The sequence below is a fragment of the Chenopodium quinoa genome, unplaced genomic scaffold, assembly GCF_001683475.1.
Source record: "Chenopodium quinoa cultivar QQ74 unplaced genomic scaffold, ASM168347v1, whole genome shotgun sequence".
Taxonomy (NCBI): Eukaryota; Viridiplantae; Streptophyta; class Magnoliopsida; order Caryophyllales; family Amaranthaceae; genus Chenopodium; species Chenopodium quinoa.
This window is the reverse complement of record NW_018743279.1, coordinates 1-18,805: the sequence shown is the minus strand read 5'-3', so window position 1 is coordinate 18,805 and position 18,805 is coordinate 1. Positions and strand designations below refer to the sequence as shown.

The 18,805-nt window shown below is 38.5% G+C and overlaps 1 pseudogene; it reads left to right on the top strand.

Moving 5' to 3' along the window:
• Positions 1 to 11,293: 11,293 nt before the first annotated feature.
• LOC110735348 lies at positions 11,294 to 17,575 on the top strand (annotated as a pseudogene).
• Positions 17,576 to 18,805: the final 1,230 nt, after the last annotated feature.

The window sequence follows — 18,805 nt, the reverse complement described above, 5'->3', positions numbered from 1 at the left end:
CGCTCGACCTTCCTGAGCCGAAAACGAAGCGGGATGTTCAGCGGCTCACCGGAAGAATGGCAGCCCTCTCGAGGTTCATTTCCAGAGCTTCGGATAAGGGTTACCCTTCTTCAAAGCCCTGAAACTCCCGAAAACAAAAGAGCTTGTTTGGGAGGAAGAGCAAAAAGACGCCTTTCAACAGCTTCGGGAGCATCTGGCTCAACTCCCAACGCTGGCTAGCCCAGTTGAAGGAGAAACTCTATACCTATATGTGGCCGTTAGCCCGGCCACCATCAGCGCAGTATTGCTGAGGGAAGAGAGTAAGAGTCAGCAACCGATTTATTTCGTCAGTCATACACTGACGGATGCCGAGACCCGCTATCCTCTACTCGAGAAAGTTGCTTTCGCGGTAGTAGTAGCTGCTCGGAAGCTGAGGCCCTATTTTGATTGCCATCAGATAGTGGTCTTAACTGATCAGCCATTGGAAAAAGTTCTTGGCAAGGTTGAAAAAATCCGGTAGGCTAGCCAAGTGGGCTTTTGAGCTCACCGAATTCAGCATCAGCTACCGTCCGAGGGCTGCCATTAAGGCTCAAGCCCTGGCGGATTTCTTGGCCGAATGCTCATACCAAGAAGTGCTGGACAGTGAAAAGAAAGTCTGGACCGTGTTTACGGATGGGTCTTCCACCGAAAACGGTTCTGGGGCAGGAGTAGTGATAACTTCTCCCGAAGGCAAATCCTTTGAGTATGCACTAAAATTTTCTTTTAAGGCCTCGAACAATGAAGCCGAATATGAGGCAGCAATCGCCGGCCTACAATTATGCATCTCCTTGGAAGCCGATCATGTCTGCTTAAAAACAGACTCTCAGCTAGTTGCATATCAGATCAGTGGCAGCTATGAGGCCAAAGAGCCCTCCATGATAGCTTATCTTGCCAAGATCAAATCAGTCATTGCAGAGCTGAAAACTTTTGAGGTTCAGCTGATCCCAAGGGGTCAGAATACTCAGGCCGATGCACTCTCCAAACTTGCTAGTTCATCTTTTACCGAGCTGAACAGGTCTGTATATGTAGAAGTGCGTCGAGTAAGAAGTGTCGACGAAGCACCTGAAGTGTGCTGCGCCGACCCAGAGCCTAGTTGGATGGAACCCATTTTAGCTTTTAAGCTTCGGGGAGAAACTCCTGAGGACAAAGCTTTGGCCTCCAAAATGAAGAGAACCAGCTCTAGGTTCATTGTCTTCAGGGGGGAACTTCTGAAAAAGTCCTTCTCAGCCCCATTGCTGAAATGCGTGGGACCAACAGATGCAGATTATATCCTGCGGGAGATTCACCTCGGCATCTGTGGGAACCACATTGGGGGAAGAACCTTAGCCCACAAGGCATTGAGGGCTGGATATTACTGGCCCACCATGATCGCAGATGCTAAGGAGCTGGTTCGGAAAATGCGAAAAATGTCAAAAATATGCTCCAGTTATCCATCAGCCAGCAAGGGATCTTCAGCCGATCCTTAATCCACTCCCGTTTGCCCAATGGGACTGGATATACTGGGACCATTTCCAGAGGCTGTGTACCAGAAAAAATGGCTGATAGTTGGTGTCGACTACTTCAGTAAATGGATCGAGGCCGAAGCAGCCTCGAACATTACAGAGCAAACTGTCAGAAATTTATCTGGCAGAATATCATCACTCGCTTTGGCATCCCGAGAGTATTTGTTTTCGATCATGGGAGGCAATTTGACAACTTACCGCTGAAGCGATATACAGATCAGTTCGGCATAAAACTGGCATTTTCAGCGGTATGCCACCCGCAGAGTAACGGACAAGCCGAAGCAGCAAATAAACAGATCTTAAGTGCCCTCAAGAAGAGGGTGGAAGATCAAAAGTCCAAATGGCTAGAGGAGCTCCCTGGAACCCTTTGGTCCCTTCGGACAACTGAAAAAGAGGCAACGGGCCACTCACCTTTTGAACTGGTGTATGGTGCCGAAGCCGTCCTTCCAGTGGAAATTGGCTCTGAGAGCCTTCGAGTGCACCATTTCTCGGCTGAGAATGAGCGACTGATGAGGGAATCTCTCGACTTCCTCGACGAAGTAAGAGACTCAGCTCGAGATAAAATGGCGGCCTATAAGCAGAGAGTCAGCAAATTTTATAACCGAAGGGTCCATGCAAGGCCTCTCAAAATTGGAGATCTTGTCCTTCGGAATGCTGCTGCAGTTCAGAAAGGCCGAATCCATGGGAAGCTCTCAGCTACATGGGAGGGACCTTATGAAATTTATGATGAGCTTCAGCCAGGGACATACCGACTTCGGCAGTTGGATGGAACTGAGTTTGAAAAATCACTGGAACGCTGATGTACTGAAAAAAATATCATGTGTAAACCCTTCGGGGCAGAACAATCTTTGTAAGTACATTTTGAACTAATGAAAGGCCTTGGAGCCGCCATTTATATAAATATTTACAACTTTTTATCCTTTCAAAATTTTCTTTGTTCTATCTACTCTTTAAGGGTTTTTTATTCAGCCTCGTCTGAAACCTTCGCCTTCGGGTAACTGGGCTTCAGATTGCTGACAAAACTCGTCTTTTTAAAGAACACTGGTCTTTCAGCTGAAGTCAAACTTCAGTAAGACTTGTTCTCCAAAGACATGAGTCCATGGACAAATCTGGGATATTGCCTTAACTGAGCCTTGTATCCCAGAGAGCCATTATCCGAAAACATTGCCTTAAGTTGGCCCTGTGTTTCGGGTATCCATTTTTCAAAGATAGACAGAAAATCAAGGATAACAGCAACAGTTTGAAAATTTTTAAATCAGCCTCGTCTGAAACCTTCGCCTTCGGGTAACTGGGTTTCAGATGGCTTACAAAAACTCGTCTTTTTAAAGAACACTGGTCTTTCAGCTGAAATCAAACTTCAGTAAGACCTGTTCTCCAAAGACATTAGTCCATGGACAATTCTGGGATATTGCCTTAACTGAGCCTTGTATCCCAGAAAGCCATTATTCGAAACATTGCCTTCAGTTGGCCCTGTGTTTCGGATATGCGTCTTCTTTAAGAACGCTGGTCTTTCAGCTGAAGTCAAATTTCAGTAAGACTTGTTCTAAAGAGGTTAGTCCCAGAAAGCTAATATCCCAAGCATTGCCTTCAGTTGGCCCTGTGTTTCGGATATCCAACTTTTCAGACAGTCAATCTTCAATAAGACTTGTATCCCAGAAGCATTGCCTTCAGTTGGCCCTGTGTTTCGGATACCCATTTTGAAGAAGTTCAGAAATTGCTTATTCAACTGAAGTCATACTTCAATTTCTGTGGGGGCAAGAAGCACTCAGTACAACTATGTTCGGCAGAGTTGAAGAAAAGAAACAGTAAAGCATTCAAAAGTAAAGCAACTGAAGAAAAAGAGCATTAGATTAATATTTCATGCTCAAAAATTGAGCTACAAGTTCAATAATTTCAGTATCGGCAGCCGCCCACAAGCGGAAAATAACAGCTTGCCGAAATACGTACATAAGCAAAAAAATAAAACTGCTGTACGACAAGGCAAGCTGAAGCAAAAAAACAAGGCAAAAAACTCAGAAAGCGGCAAGTCTAAAGTTAAGCACATGATGAACCGCAAGATTCTGAAGACGACTGCCCGAGTTCCTATGCTTCAGCCGGAGGATCAGACTGATCAGCGTTGAGCCCCATGGTGGCCTCAGCCCCAGCAGCAGAAGAAGCGGGCTTTGCACTTTGCCGAGCCTCCCTTTCCCTCTGCTCAGCTTCCAACTCCAGTCTTTCAGCTTCTCTTCGGCTTCCTCAGCCTTAAGAATTTCAGCTTCGGCTGGAGTTGCATACTTCATGTGAGGTCTTCGGGATTCTGGACCCACTCAGCACATTTAGACCAAGTCCAGTTTCGGCTCAGCATGAAGGCAGACTCTTCGCATACTCGGAATCCGTTTCTGAAACCCATCTCATATTCCTCTTGGGTATAAACACGGACCTTGAGTAAAGCCTCAGCATCAACCAGCTTCTTCTGGGTCTCCTCCAAGTCTTCCTTGGATTTCTTCAGCTCATCAGCGACTTTGGAGGAGGAACCCTTCAGCTCATTCAGCTCTTGCTGAATTTGGAAAGCCTTTGTCTGAGCTTGGGCCACTTCAACTTTCTGGATCAGCAGTTGATCCTCAGCCTCTTGGAATTTAGCTCTTTGGGCTTCAGCAGCAGCAGCAGCCTCTGAGAGTTGGACGTCTTTGGCCAGGAGCAACTCTTCAGCAGCCATTCGGCTGGCTTCAAGAGCCTCTAGACGCTGCTGCACTTCAGCTTGTGCAGCAGTTCCTTCTTGAATTCGGCTCTCAACGGCAGCCTTGAATTTGGAGACGTCCACTCCCATATGCTCCTGGAGGAATTTTTCCCCTTCCATCAGTGGGGGAAAAACTTCCTTCTCCATAGCATCGCAGAAGGTTTTCAGGGCTTCGGCAGCTTTTTTCCCGTACTCCTCAACCTCCTGCTGCTTCTCTTCAGCTGCTGCTTGCTTCAGCTTAGCAAGCTTAACTTCCTCTTCAGCCACCTTCTTTTCGTGCACAGCAGCGTCTACCCTATCTTGTAGGGTATCTATCAGCTCTACAGTGAGAGTCTGATTGTGCACGAACTGAAAACAGGAAGACAAAAAAAAAAATAAAATAAAAAAAAAAATATATATATATATAAAAGAGCTGAATTTCGGAGGAAATGAAGGAAAATTACCTGCATCATCAGCAGTTGGTTAGACCTGGCTGGGTCAGGAACTGATCTGCTGGATTCGCCCATCCCAGCAGTGGCCTTCAGCGACCAGATCCTTGCCCTGTCTACTTCGGACATGCCAGCAAAATTGCCGAAGTAGGCTGCAGCTCCTTCTCGGTTTTGACCCCATATGAGGTCCCAGATGTGATCTGGAATCGGAATTCGGGGGCCGAAAAACCCATTTCTCCAGAAATGCAGAGTCTGGAAAGAAGGGAAGGATGACGATGGAGCTTGATTAGCTTTGGTTGTCTCAGCATCATCCTTCTCAGAGGAGTCAATTACTATGACCTCCTCTTCTTCAGGGGTGAGGACGAAAGCCTCAACCTCTCTTGCGATGTCTGCCGTGAAGCCCTCAGCGCTGGACATCACGGCATCCTTATTTTCGTGCTCATCAGCACTCTTCTTCATTTCTTCTTGGACCCCTCCCTTAGGTTCGGGAGTTCTCTGATCCACCTCCATCTCAGGAGGTGGCGGAGGGGTCTTTGAGGAGATTGGGGTGTTGGCTGGGGAACCCTCGGCGATCCATTGCCTTCCTCAGGTTCCCTTATTGCGACGCCGATGGTCATCGGCCTCTGCTGAAAGTCATGAGGGACGATGATGGCCATCCTTCGGCGCCTTTTTCAGAAGGGGCTGCTCGTCCATATCTGAGTCTGAAGACTCTTGTATTTGGTCTTCGGGACGAACAGGAGCTTTGCCTTCTCTGTGTCTGTTACTCTCTTCAGACTGTAACAGACAGGGGGGAAGAAGAATGTGAGTAAAAAAAAAAAAAAAAAAAAAAAAAAAAAAAAAGAATAAAAGTTGTCTGAAAGCTCACCGAGGTTTTCAGCAAAGCCTCGTCTTCTTCAGCTGCTCTAGCTGCAGCTTCGGCTTCAGCAGCTCTGGAGGACCCTTCTCCTCCTTCGCAAGCCTCAAGTACCCGTGCAACCTCTTCGGCTGTGCGGGCAGCTTCAGCTTCTTCGTTCAGCAGCTGAAACCAAGGGTCTCTCTTCTTCCACCAAGGCTTCTGCCTCTGATACAGAGCAACAGCCTCAATTGGGAAGTGGGAAGAATCCAGATGAACTTCCCTATGCCTCGGCTCAGTGATAGACGGGGCCCGTTCAGTTACAACTCGCTCTCGGTTAACACCAAGACGAGCGTAGTTAATACCAACGTTGGTCTCGTCCCGCTCTGAAAAAAGGAAAGGGAAAAAGTTTAGCTCAGATATGTCGGCACAGCATAAAAAAAGCAAAGCGAGAGAAGAAAAAGAGGTAGTTAAAAAGCCTCGGCCCCAGCCGAAGAAGCTTACCATCCTTAAACTTTCGGCTGAGGCCAACAGCTGCTAGCATGTTCTCTTGGAAAAACGTAATGCGTATCGGGGAGCCAAGTCTCCGGGATATGCTGCATTCGACCACTTCCCCCCGGGTTCGGCAGCTTGCCGAAGATATGTTGCTGATCCAGGTTCGGATCCGCCCCGTTATCTGCGGGGGGACCTAGACTTCCCATTTCGGGATCAGGCTCAGCTAAGTACCGGGGAGCGCTGAAGACGCAAGGGTGGCCCGGATCTGTGGGTGCCCTAACCCAAATCCATTGACCTCTCCAGTCCTTGTCTGAAGAGTCATTTGGCCACATGGTCAAGTATTGGGGCCGGGACTCAATCCGATACCACCCAGAACCATGGCTTCCGTGCCCACTTTGAATATTTGGCACTAGCCGATGGAGCTTTCTGAAGCAGTGCAGGTTCGCACGTACTTGAAGAACTTGCAGACCCATAAGTATGTCATCACCCTTCGGATGCTGGTGGGGGTTAGCTGACATAGGGAAATGTTGTAATGGATCAGCAAGTCTCGGACGAAAACGTCCAAAGGGAACCTCAGCCCATACTGAAGCTGTCTTCGTGTACACCCCCACATACCCCGGGGGTGGACGATGGATTCTATCGGATGCTGAGGGCATTCGGCACCAATATCCATCAGCTTCAAAAATGCCGTAATGCAACTCAATTTGCTCGGCAAATCGATATTGATCGGCGTTCTCTACCCACCATGAGTAGGGGCGGTTCTTTATCATGGCCGAAACGACTTCGGCATTCTCCCACTCTGAAAACCCAGGGAGGATATCCCAAAGGACAGCGGGAACTTCATCATCCCGTCCAGAAGCGCTCGGCTCATCGTTCTTTGAGGAGGAGCCGAGGAAAGGGGAGTCGCCCTAATCCCTTCAGCAGGGTCAGACTCCGGCCTTTGACCATTCCAGGTCCCAATCCTGTTCCTAGGATCGGGAATCGGCCTTGCTCTTCTTGGAGCACGGGCTCTACCTCTAACTCCTCTTGCCATGGATTATTTCGAAGAGAAAAGTCGAAAGAAAAGGGGAAGGAGTTCGAATTCGAAGAAAAAATAAACTGAAATCAAAGGAATTTACCTTAATCTGAAGCGAAAGTTGCCGATTTACGAGTTCGTAGTGGCAAGTCTCAGTTTCTAAGCTCAATGCTCGGGGAATTTGCGAAGTTTTTGATGCGGGTTCTTGGTTTCTCTCTCGAAGAATTCTGGGTTTGTGTTGGTGAATAAGTGAGGAGAATGACGCGCCTCTGTTTATATCTCCAGGTACGGGATACGAAGAGTTTGTGCTTTAATTTCTCTTAAATACCCACTAAGTAGCCATTAAACACATGTCTTGTGATTAAACTGCCCATTATCCGTCCAACTTCCGCAAATCATTAACCGTTGTTATCTCATTAATTACGGTTTAAATTCAAATTTTTTGGATCAATTAAATCATTTACTTCCCTCCTTTTCTGAATTAAATCAAACCCGACCCGTCATCCTTCCAAATCGGGTCTGGGGGGCAAGTTGTTTGGGTCCAATTTAGTCAAAATTGGGCCTAAGCACTAAATGATCCAATTAAAAGCCCAAGGTCAAGGTTCAACTCTCCAATTGCTCAAAGTCAAAGGTCAGCCCACAAAGTAAGCCAATTGGGCTAAAGGCCCAACCTCTCCATGTATGATGAGGTATAAAAGCCATCATATTGACACATTCACGGGGAGATTGAGATTCCAATTCATATGCTCATTCTTGCATTCAGAAATATTCCACAAAAGCCTCAAGCTACAAACTCTCTTGCATAGTGTCTTCCTTTTACACATTGTACTGACTTTAGCATCGGAGGGGCCTTCCTCGGAAACACCCCGAGGCTAGTTTACGTGTGTTCACTGTGCAGGAAACCTTCGGCCCAACACAACTTGGATCGAAATCCAGTCTTCTCCATTTCAGTGGACCTTCGGCAAGGTCCCATTGTTTTCAACCGAAACATAAACTATATTAAAATTAAGAAAATACTGCAATTCCTAGACTCAAGCTAACTAATTAACCGAATTTGAATCATAGAGTCCTAATAATATACCACTGAGAGTCTGAGACTAGCTAGTACTCCAGTAATTTAAGTTGGATTTTGGACTCTTCTTTTAACAAAAATACTCGAAAATTTCGAGAAGTATGCCAAGTTGTAACACGTGAAAATAGTTTAGTGAAATGTACGAGTATGACGAATCCAAGTAACAGTATTACAGTAGTACTACTGTACATGAATATTCTTGTAATTCCGACCAAACAATAAAATTAATAAAACAAGTCCAGAGATTTTTTGATTTTCGACAGCAGTAGACAATCACTAGTCAACTGCATAGCAGAGCTACCTTACAACGACTCAGCGAGTAGTTACATAATCGATTCTGTATGATATCAAAATGTCTTATGTGTGTTCTTTATTTTACTTGTTGGTCTTAGGCCTATAATGTATGTACTCATGAACAATTTTGGTAAAAAATTCGATCAAAACTTGTTTGTTAAACCAACAACCAAGCTTAAACAAAATTTTTAATCTCGTCAAATAGATGAACAAAGCCCGAACAATATCATATTCGACTTGATAATGTTCATGATTCATGAACAACTCGATAATGTTAAAATTGGGCTCATTTATTAAATCAAGCCCGATTTAAACCTATTTAACCTCGAATTTATACTCGAAATACAAACGACTGTGTTCTTGAACAGTACAGAATTGCAACGAGCTAAATTCTTAATGAGCTAAGCTTGAACGAGATTTTTAAAAGCTCGTTCAAGCTCGAGATAGTTAGAACACGAATAATTCTTATCAAGCTTAACTCGAACGAAGTGAAACTCTGCTCGATTCGGATCGTTTGCAGTCCTAGAAGGCTAATTGTGTAATGTATAGTTTGGGCTATGTGTTGATAAGCCCAATTTAGGGCCTGTTCTCTTACGTTGATATTCAGTTCAGTTCAGTTTAGCTCAGTTCAGCTCAGCTCCTAATTTCCTTCTCTTATAAAATATTCATTTCAATTCAGTTCAGTTTAGTTCAGCTGAGTTCAGTCAATGAGAACAGAGCCTTAGTTCTTATGTATATACTCTTCTTTACAGTAATACAAATCTAACCAAGGAAAATTAATTCCTGAAATGGTATCATAGCCATAAATCGGTTGAAAATGAACATAAAATTATTCAAAAGTGATCCTATACAAAGTAAAATACTAAACAAATATAATATACACTATATATATAAGAGCCAATATATGATGTGGACAACACATTTTTATAAATGAACAAGCATGGATTAAAAATACTACAACCCTTAATGAAAATGTTAAGCTATAAATTATTTTAAATTAAGGGTCTGTTCTAATATATTGAAGTGAGCTGAACTGAACTGAATTGAACTAAATTGAACTGAAATGAATATTTTATAAGAGAAGAAAATTAGGAATTGAGCTGAACTGAACTGAGCTGAGCTGAACTGAATTGAAAATAAACGTATGAGAACAGACCCTAAATGATCTTATATAGAATTAACTAGCAAAGTTTTTTGAGGCAATAATTAACTAGTAAATAAAAGAGGTTTATTTCATAAATATATTTGTGACCTAGTTTGGTTTATGAACTTAAATTTAAATGATCGAAAATCCAAATCTAAAAGAATGATCTATTGTTTGTTGTCTTTAGAAAAATGATAACCATTAATAATGAACAGTTAAGATTTAATGATTTTAAAATTATAGTACTGTTTTAAAATTATTTAAACTGATAATGTTATTTTAATATTAGTATTTTAAAATTATGATATTAATTTAATTATATCCTCATAAAATTTAATTTAATTTAATTTAATTGCTAGAATTTTAATTTTATAACTAATTAAAACTGAATTTCATAAATTAATATGAAAGAAATTTAAATTTAGAATATTTAGTTTTCAAAGATTTAAAATGAATTCCTAAAATAGGAAAATGAATCTTAATTAACTTTAACATTTAGAAAAAGTTCAAAAATATTAAATCACAACCGTCCAATTTTAAAAATTATGGACTACTATTGAATTTTCTCAAATAAAAAATATTACATAATGAACATTTGAATTGTGAATATTAGATTTTTTTTTTGAATATTTACCTCACTTAGAACATGTTAACTTCAGCTTAATTTCATTTCAATTTAGTTCAATTCAGCTTAGTTCAGTAAATTAGAACAGACCCTTAATTTCTTCTGTTGTATCCGTAAAAAAATAAAAAAAAAAGTAAATCTGAAATAGATAGAAAAGATCATCGTACTATTTTTTTTTTTTTTTTTTTTTGGGGAGGGGGGGGGGGAGCTATTGTCTTTGTTCTTTTTTGTTTTGTTAGGTTTTGAGTTTTTGTGGACAACTTTTAAAACCTTTGACTATCAAAACTAACATAAAAGCATCAAACTATATAATGTAAGGTCACATTAGATCCGATTTAAAATGTATTTTTAAACTATTAACTTTCATACAACTAATATTTACTACCCATGTATCCTCTCTGTGTTTTAATAAGTGTTACACTTATCAAATGTGATCGTGTTTTAAATTTTTAATAAGTGTTATACTTTTTTTGGGGGGCAAATACGGAGTACATTTTAATATTATACAATACTTTTTAATTTTTTTTTTCTTTCATGGTCATCCAAACCCGCTACTTATTTTTTATTTTTTTCCACTCATATTCATTGCTTAAACACACGAAGGAAGCAGTATAATTGTATGTTTACGTGATAAAAAAGAAGGAAAAATACACTTTATTAACCCAAATTTGTCTAATTTACTTTGAATAATCCCAACTAACGATTATTTTGCAATAATCCCAACTAACGATTATTTTGCAATAATCCCAACTTTCACTCCGTTTTCCTTGTTAGCAATCACCAAAACGGGGAAGAAAATTGGACAATGTTTGAAATTTTACAAAGTGTAAATACTGCCTTCGTTAAATATTATTTGCAATAAAAGGATATTATTTGTGAGATATAAAATATTCTTTTGTTGTAAATAATAGTTTAATGGAGATAGTAAATACTGATGTGTAACATGAGGTGTAAACAAATGCTTTGTTGTACATTTGTATTACGGTTGTACGTAAGTAAAGAAAAGAATAATGGTAAACAAAATGTGGTGTTCAAATATAGTCCACATAAAACATACGTACTACACCATAGAATACTAGAATAGTCATCTTCTTCAATTTTCCATAATATCCATTAACAAATTAACATTAATTCCAGCAAATTAAACCTGCAATTTCTTACATTTTCACTCAGACATGGCTAAAGTTCTTGACTCCCATTTCTTAGCTATCACTGCCATTATCACAGTAATCCTCTTACATTAATTTGTTTCCTTATATTTTGCTCTGATTTTTCCTTAGAATTTAACCCCTTTAATTATTTTTTTCTGGGTATTTCTTGTATTGTTTCTGCAGGTGTGTTATCAATTCGTATTCTTTGTTTGTTACAGCGCTTCTCAAGTTTGATAAAGTCACCGACTTTGCTGGTACTTTTTTTTATGCCATAATTCTGTAATTCTTGATTTTTAATCAATTAATTTCAAATGTCAATTATTGGTTGAGTTATATTTGTGGAACCTTTGAATTAGGGAAAAAGAACAAGAGAGTTTTTGTTATTGCTACATTGTTTATTAGTACAATTTACAACCTGATATGTTTGGATTGTTTCAAGTCTTTCAAACTGTTTCTTCTTCATTATACTTCTGATTACAATAGTATTCTTATAGTCTACAAAGTACAAACTAACAAACTAGAACCAGTTTAAAACATAGGGTGATGACAATTTTTATTATACAACCGGTTGTACTCAGCAATGAACAATTGATTACCATAAATGCTCATTGCACAACATTTGAACAAATGAGCAAATTTTTTTAGCTTATTTAAGTTAATTTTGTCTGTCTTGCACAAAATGAGCAAATTTGTCATGTGATGGGGTTTTGAGAGCAGAACTTGCTCATTAGTGCAAGTGAGCATAACCAATTTGAAACTGATTTGCTCATTCGTATGAATGAGAAATCTAGCAATCGGTGTGTGTTGGATGGTAAATGTTGCTTCCATCTTCAATGTGATTAACCATTTCAACAAAACTTTCGAACAAGCCATTAGAATATTCTTTTGATGTCATTTAAAATTGCTCAAACATTATGATTTTGAAAAATAAGTTGTAGCAGAGCAACCCATTAATAATATTATGATCATCCTTTTTTTATTGTGAGGAGTTCTTAATTTTTTTTTCTTTTCTAGAAAACTTACTAATTTTAATGCTTGTCTCAGAGAGCACATATTAAGTTAGAAGGCGCTATATCATTTATTCTTCGTTGCCTTCCATGTAACTAATTTTAATGCTTGTCTCAGGGAGCACAAATTTTATCATACTTGCTGTATTGACTATAGTCATCAAAGCCTCATGGAATTTTAGACAGGTACTTGTTACTATTCCAAAATTCAAATGTTGCTCTGACTATGCAGCTCATATGAATGTTCCATTTAATCTTCCTCATATTGGTGCTTTCTTTATTGTTCTTTCTGTCTCGTAAAATTATGGTCTTTTGACTTTGATTCTCATATTAATGTAAAAGCTGTCTTTTTAACCATATGTTAGTGGCATAAAAAATGCGGGTTATTGGTGTTTATGCTGTGTTCTTATTGCACAAATATATAAATTTTTGCTCAAATCTATTGCTAATCAGAATCAAATCAAGCCTTTGTATGATCTACTGCAAACAGTTTTATGAATGTACAATGAATTTACCTAGGTTACGGATGCTTATCTGAGATGCCGTAACATGCATCACAATCTCATATCAACAATGGGGTGGAACCAAGCACCTTACTTTACAAATGGCTAATCTAAATAATAAAGAGCCCAAAAGCTCTGGGAGATATGTACTCAAAAGTGTATTGTCTCATTGGGTCTATTATGATTCCATAAACTGGCAATTGAAGCTGGGAACCAATCCCTCATAGGGCGTTTAGTGTTTTATTAAACCTGTCAGAGTCTGTCAAAAAATAATATACTACTATTAGTTTGTGATATTTCTGATATGCAGATTCATCTGTTATCCAGGTAATTCTGACTTTGCTCGTGGTCATATGGGGTCTACGTCTGGGGTTATTTCTTTTGATGAGGTATGAACTGATGCTTTGATCTTAGTTCGTATTCGGTATAGTATAAATTTGGTTGTATGCATGAACTTGTGCCCCTTGGTTTCAGGCCTGGTTTTCTGTGCCTATTTGTGCATTTTGTAGCTTTTGTTTTCAGTGTCTTTCCTATGTTAGTAGTCTTAGTACAACCTGACCCAAGCAAGTTTCGCTTGCATTTGACAATAGCACTGTATGGTCTGTATCTATGTCCAGTGCTCCCTCCTAAATGAAATCAAGTTCAGTAGGTTATAGAACAATGGATATGGTTTCTTACATTTGACTTCGGAGCTTCTTATCAGGATATTGCAGTGGGGGGAGGACCATCGATTTGATGAAATGCGTGCAAATTGGGAAAACTGGCAGTATTTTGGATCTTTCAGGTTGTTGCAATGATTTAATTTATTTGTGTTTTTTACCATTGGGATATTCCTTAGTTTATCTTTATTTTCTTTATCATTTGAGAATGTCCAATCACATAATAAATCTGTTATCAAATGATGACAGGCTGTGTGGGTATGGACTGTGAGCTTACCTGTGACAATTGTCAATGCAAGTGACAAGGATCCATCCATTGGAGCAGCGGATATAATTGGGTGGATTATGTGGTCCATAGGTTTTTCTATTGAAGCTACAGCTGATCAACAGAAACTTTCATTCAAAAATTCACCAAGTAATAGAGGGAAATGGTGCGATGTTGGAGTTTGGAAGTACTCTCGTCATCCAAACTACTTTGGAGAGTTAGTATTGCTTATAATGTACAGAGGACTAATCAAAGCATATGCAATATTTGATCCTTCTAAAAAACTGGAAGCATTATGAGAACCCCCCCCCCCCCCCCCCAACACTCACACACACACACACCCCTCTGTTTTTGATCTGTTTTCTGATATGTTTGAATTACTTAAAGAGTTGCTTGTGGCTGCAAATCCTGTTATGATTGATTTGAACATAATAAGGTTGACGGTCCACTACTTTTTAATCAGCATTTATCACCACAAGAGTTGCTACTTGCTAGTGAGTATGAGCAAATCTTGTGTCTAGGATACTGCATGTCCTGTGAGCTCCATCAGTTGCATAGTCAAACAAATCATTCCTTTACCCCTTAGAAATTTCTGTGATCAATTCATTCAGCTGCACCATCTTAAATGTGTTAATATAAAGAATTTTTTTTAAGGAACATCACCTGTGTATCAAATTCAATGTTACCAAACAGCTGTTAAATCTCATAATATGTACAAGTACTCGTATGTTTGGAATATTTTTGTGTTTATTTAGACATATTTGTTAGCTGCACATTTTGCTAGATTAACCAATTTCATTTATCTTCTCCTTACTTTTCTCCCTAAATAAATATTTTTCAAGCTGTTTTCTTTGAGCTGAGAATGTTGCTTCTGCTTATGTCTTTCTTTTTCAACAAATCTACTTCAATCTGCAGATATTTCTTTTGGTGGGGAATTTTTATCAGCTCGATACCAGTTCTAGTAGGTGCTGAGTGGCTTGTTGTCATAGGGCCAGTGTTCCTCACGCTGCTGCTACTTTTTGTCAGTGGATTACCATTGCTTGAGGTAAGATTTAAGCATTGTTGTCACTTGTTACTCATGATATTGTTTTAGTAAAACCATTTGGTAAATGTTCTTCCTGTGTCCAACAGGCTTCAGCAGATAAGAAATTTGGCAGTGTGGATGAATACAGACAATACAAGAGAGTTACTAGGTCAGTATTTTCATCTTCAGCATCTTCTCCAGGCACTGATAATTTGATAAATAGGCTTGGACAATCTAGTTACATTGCATTTTTGTCAATGGCACCACTGAGATTGCTTCCATAATTCTGACTTCTTCGAATGTATTTTTGAATTTTATTTAATCTAAGCAGACCAATTTAGTCAATTTTTTCCCAGGCGGATTTTAGTTCATGTCATCATTACCATAACAAGTTGTTTAAGGTTATAAAGGAAATAGTGATGAAGTTTGTGTCCCTGTCCTTTGAATATTAGGAGTTGCAGATATGAATTTATAATTAATGCAATTGAAACCTTGAAGGAAAAGGAATTTGAAGTGTTATATATAAAACTGCATTGTACATACATTTACTTGAGATGACACGTTCAAATTTTACATATAGATTTTGATGCCTTTTTTCTTTTTAATTAACTAAATTATACTGTTTGGACTATAAACTTGAGGCCTTGTGGAGAATGGAATTCCTTCTTTACCTGTCATAAGAAATTACTAGAAGATTTACTTTACTATAATTTTGTAGCTAAACACTGTAAATCTTGAAAAATAAATAAAAGCAAAGTTGACTCAAGAGCGACCTTTGTTGGATTCGTTCCTGAACACAAGTTGAAACATAAGAAACAGTGATTACTGACTAGTTGGGATCCTGTTTTTTCAGCCCACTTGTCCCTTTGCCACCAGCAGTATATGGAAATCTGCCTTTGTGGTTCAAGAAGATTTTCCTCTTTGAATTTCCCATATACAGCAAGAGTCTTCCTCAAGAAGGATATATGGTAAGGTCTTACTTGATATGAATATGTACATGACTTTGTTGTATATGGTATTTACAAGCCTTTTCTCTTTATCTTGATGTTGAATTGGGTCATGTGTTAGCCTTGGTAGTTAAATTGGATCCCTTGGTCCTGTTCTTTTTGTATTGGTTGCATTATCTTGGTCCTGTTCTTTTTGTATTGGTCAAATAAACTGGTTGCATTATCCATTTCACTAAGCAACTACCTTGTCGAAGTGTGAATCATACTTTGTTTTTTTAGTTGACACCTTTCTATTATCACGCTTGCTAACGCATGTTTTTGATGATTAATATCTCTAATTATAAACATTGTAAAATTATAAAAGTGGATATTAATAAAATATACATTGAAACGATTCAAACAAGATCCCACATGAATATGTTTTATCGAATTTATAAACCACAAAAGTGAGTCAAAGCATGTTGTGTGAATAGTATAAAAGTTAAACAGTGTCAACTAAAAATAAACGGAGGAAGTATTAGTTAATTCTTGTTTACATCTTTAAAATCTCTTCATATTTGTCCTTTTTGTGCTTTATTTAGGTTGTCTCTACTCTTTAGAAAATAATGTTTTGTTGTTATTGACCAGAAAAATGTTTCCTCCGTCCAAAATAGCCTTACTTTTGAGGGATGTGGTGATGTTCAGAATTTTTTTTGTAGAAAGCATGATACTGAGAAAAAGTTATATACGGAGTAATAGTAGATTTTTTTTTCAAGCATATAATGATGAATAATTACTATTTTTTGCTTGGTGTGTTTCATCCATGCCAAACACAATACACACTAGTACACTACACCCTTGATGAACACTCGTAACCAAATAGAGTGCTAGAATAAACCTCTCAGTACTTCTGTGCAGGATAGTCATAATAGAAGAGGTGAAACTGCATAAAATAAATGATATCCTGAATGAGGAAATAGTTTTTGAAACAGATATAGCTAGTTTACATCAAGTTATTTATTCTATTCCAAAGAAGCGTAAAGTAGGTTCTGGCAATCGTGGCATGGCATCCAATAATGAACATTCTTACTGATAAGCAAAAGTCCTGAGCATTTACAGATTTATTTTTAAATTCTTACTGCAGACAGAATATCAAATCTAATTTCTGATTCAGTGACAACAAAGCAAATAGATTGTGGTTTCATAAGACGAAACATCTATGTTCAGATTCATATACTGTTCAAGACTTTTTCCTTAGTGTTTTAAGATTATTTAAAACAGATACACTATAGGTTTTCCAAGGCTAGAGGTGATGTCAGATACGTGCAGGTACCCGGATGTGTCAGACATGAGTACCCAAGACCCGGCAACATAGGTTAATCAAGACATGCTACAAATATATGGTCAAAAGATTATTGTTTTAATTGTGTCTTTTGATAGTTCATCTTGGTTCAATCATAGTTGAGTTCTGTTGTTGTAAATAGATTAATGACTGCATTTTTCTGCTGCTCTTTTGCAACTGTCATACAGTGTTACTCATCCCTCTGTAAACATTCTGATATCTGTGCAAGGTGTAGGTCAAACCCATGAAAAAAGAATGAAGAGAAGATGGAGGCAAGACGGAGTATACTGTTGTTATTTGAAGAATCCCGCAATGGTTGAAAATATTTTCTTCATCCTTAACACTGTATCTCTCTGTCTTATCTTTTTATACTTCCAGCTATCTTGTACAGAACCATTGTTCACATTAATTTCACGTAGATGGTTAGAATACCAAGAAATCCTGATTTCGTCGATGATGTTTGCTTGCGCAAAAACCTGTGTATGTAAGATTGGTTTTACTGCAACATATCGTTGCAATCAGCTGGTTATGGGATTCAGTATATTGTCGTTGGGTCACTTATATCTGTTGAGGGGTGAGGTCTCAACCGATACCAGCTGCTTAAATCAATGGTTTTACTCGATCTCAGATGTAGCGTTTTACCCACCCCTCCTATCTTGAAAATGGAAACATTGCATAAGATAGTGAGCAAAGGAGCATATAATTGACAGGACTAATACGCAGAAACTTCGATTTTATTGTCGGTATTTCCTGCTACATAGCCTGATAGAGTGATAGCCATTTGTTCCAGGTTAGGCCACAGTTTCTTTGCAAAAAACTCAATGACTACTAAATTTTGGGAGTTATTAACCAAGATTGAGTAAAAGTCTCCCAAAAATTGAGCAGTCATTGATTGATGTATATTGATCTTGGACAAATTAAATGGCCTTGCAGTTTTTAATTACAAACTAGTGTTAGGCCGGGCGATGCCCCGAATTGCTGCATTATTTCCATGACAAAAATCTTTAGTAATATTTTATTTTTATTAAAATGACATGTAATATGGTAATAGCTTAGTGGCTAACACATTGAAATTTAAACTTGAAGTTGTGGGTTCAAATCTTGTAAGAACACATGGAGTGAAAATCAGATTAAATGAGAAGAGCGCCACATGACACCTAAACTTCATTAGGAACGCTTTGAGGAGAGCGCCACGTGGCATCTCAACTTCTTTAGGAACGCTTTTTAATATATAGTATAGATATAGATGTTTGTTGATTGTCTACTAAACAAACCACTACTGGTGAGTAAAATTTTGAATGCTTCTTTAATTAACGCACTTTACCCTGTAATTTTTAAAATTATTTCTCTCATTTTAATTTTTTTTGAAAGAAAAAAAATCTCAAATAATTTATTTATACTATTCATTAGTATATTAATGTAATAGAGTATCTCACTAAACACTAACTATAATAAAATAGAATTAATTTTATAATCACTCCCATTACCAGGGCCTAGTGTAAAACAAGCAGAGAAATAACCGGTGTTCTTTCAAAAAATAAAAAAATAAAAAAAGCGATAATTGGTGTACCTTTATTTTGGGGCGTTTGGATCTTTTAATAAAGCTCGGATCGTGCATCCGCTCCAAAGTACAAAAAGGCGGAATAAACATGCAGGTATATACTAATGTACATGGGCATATAAAAGAACATAGTGTTCATTTATAATGAACATGGACATATACATTAAAGAACATAGTGTTCATTTATAATGTAAATCAGATTTTTGTGCAACAATTTTGTATATTA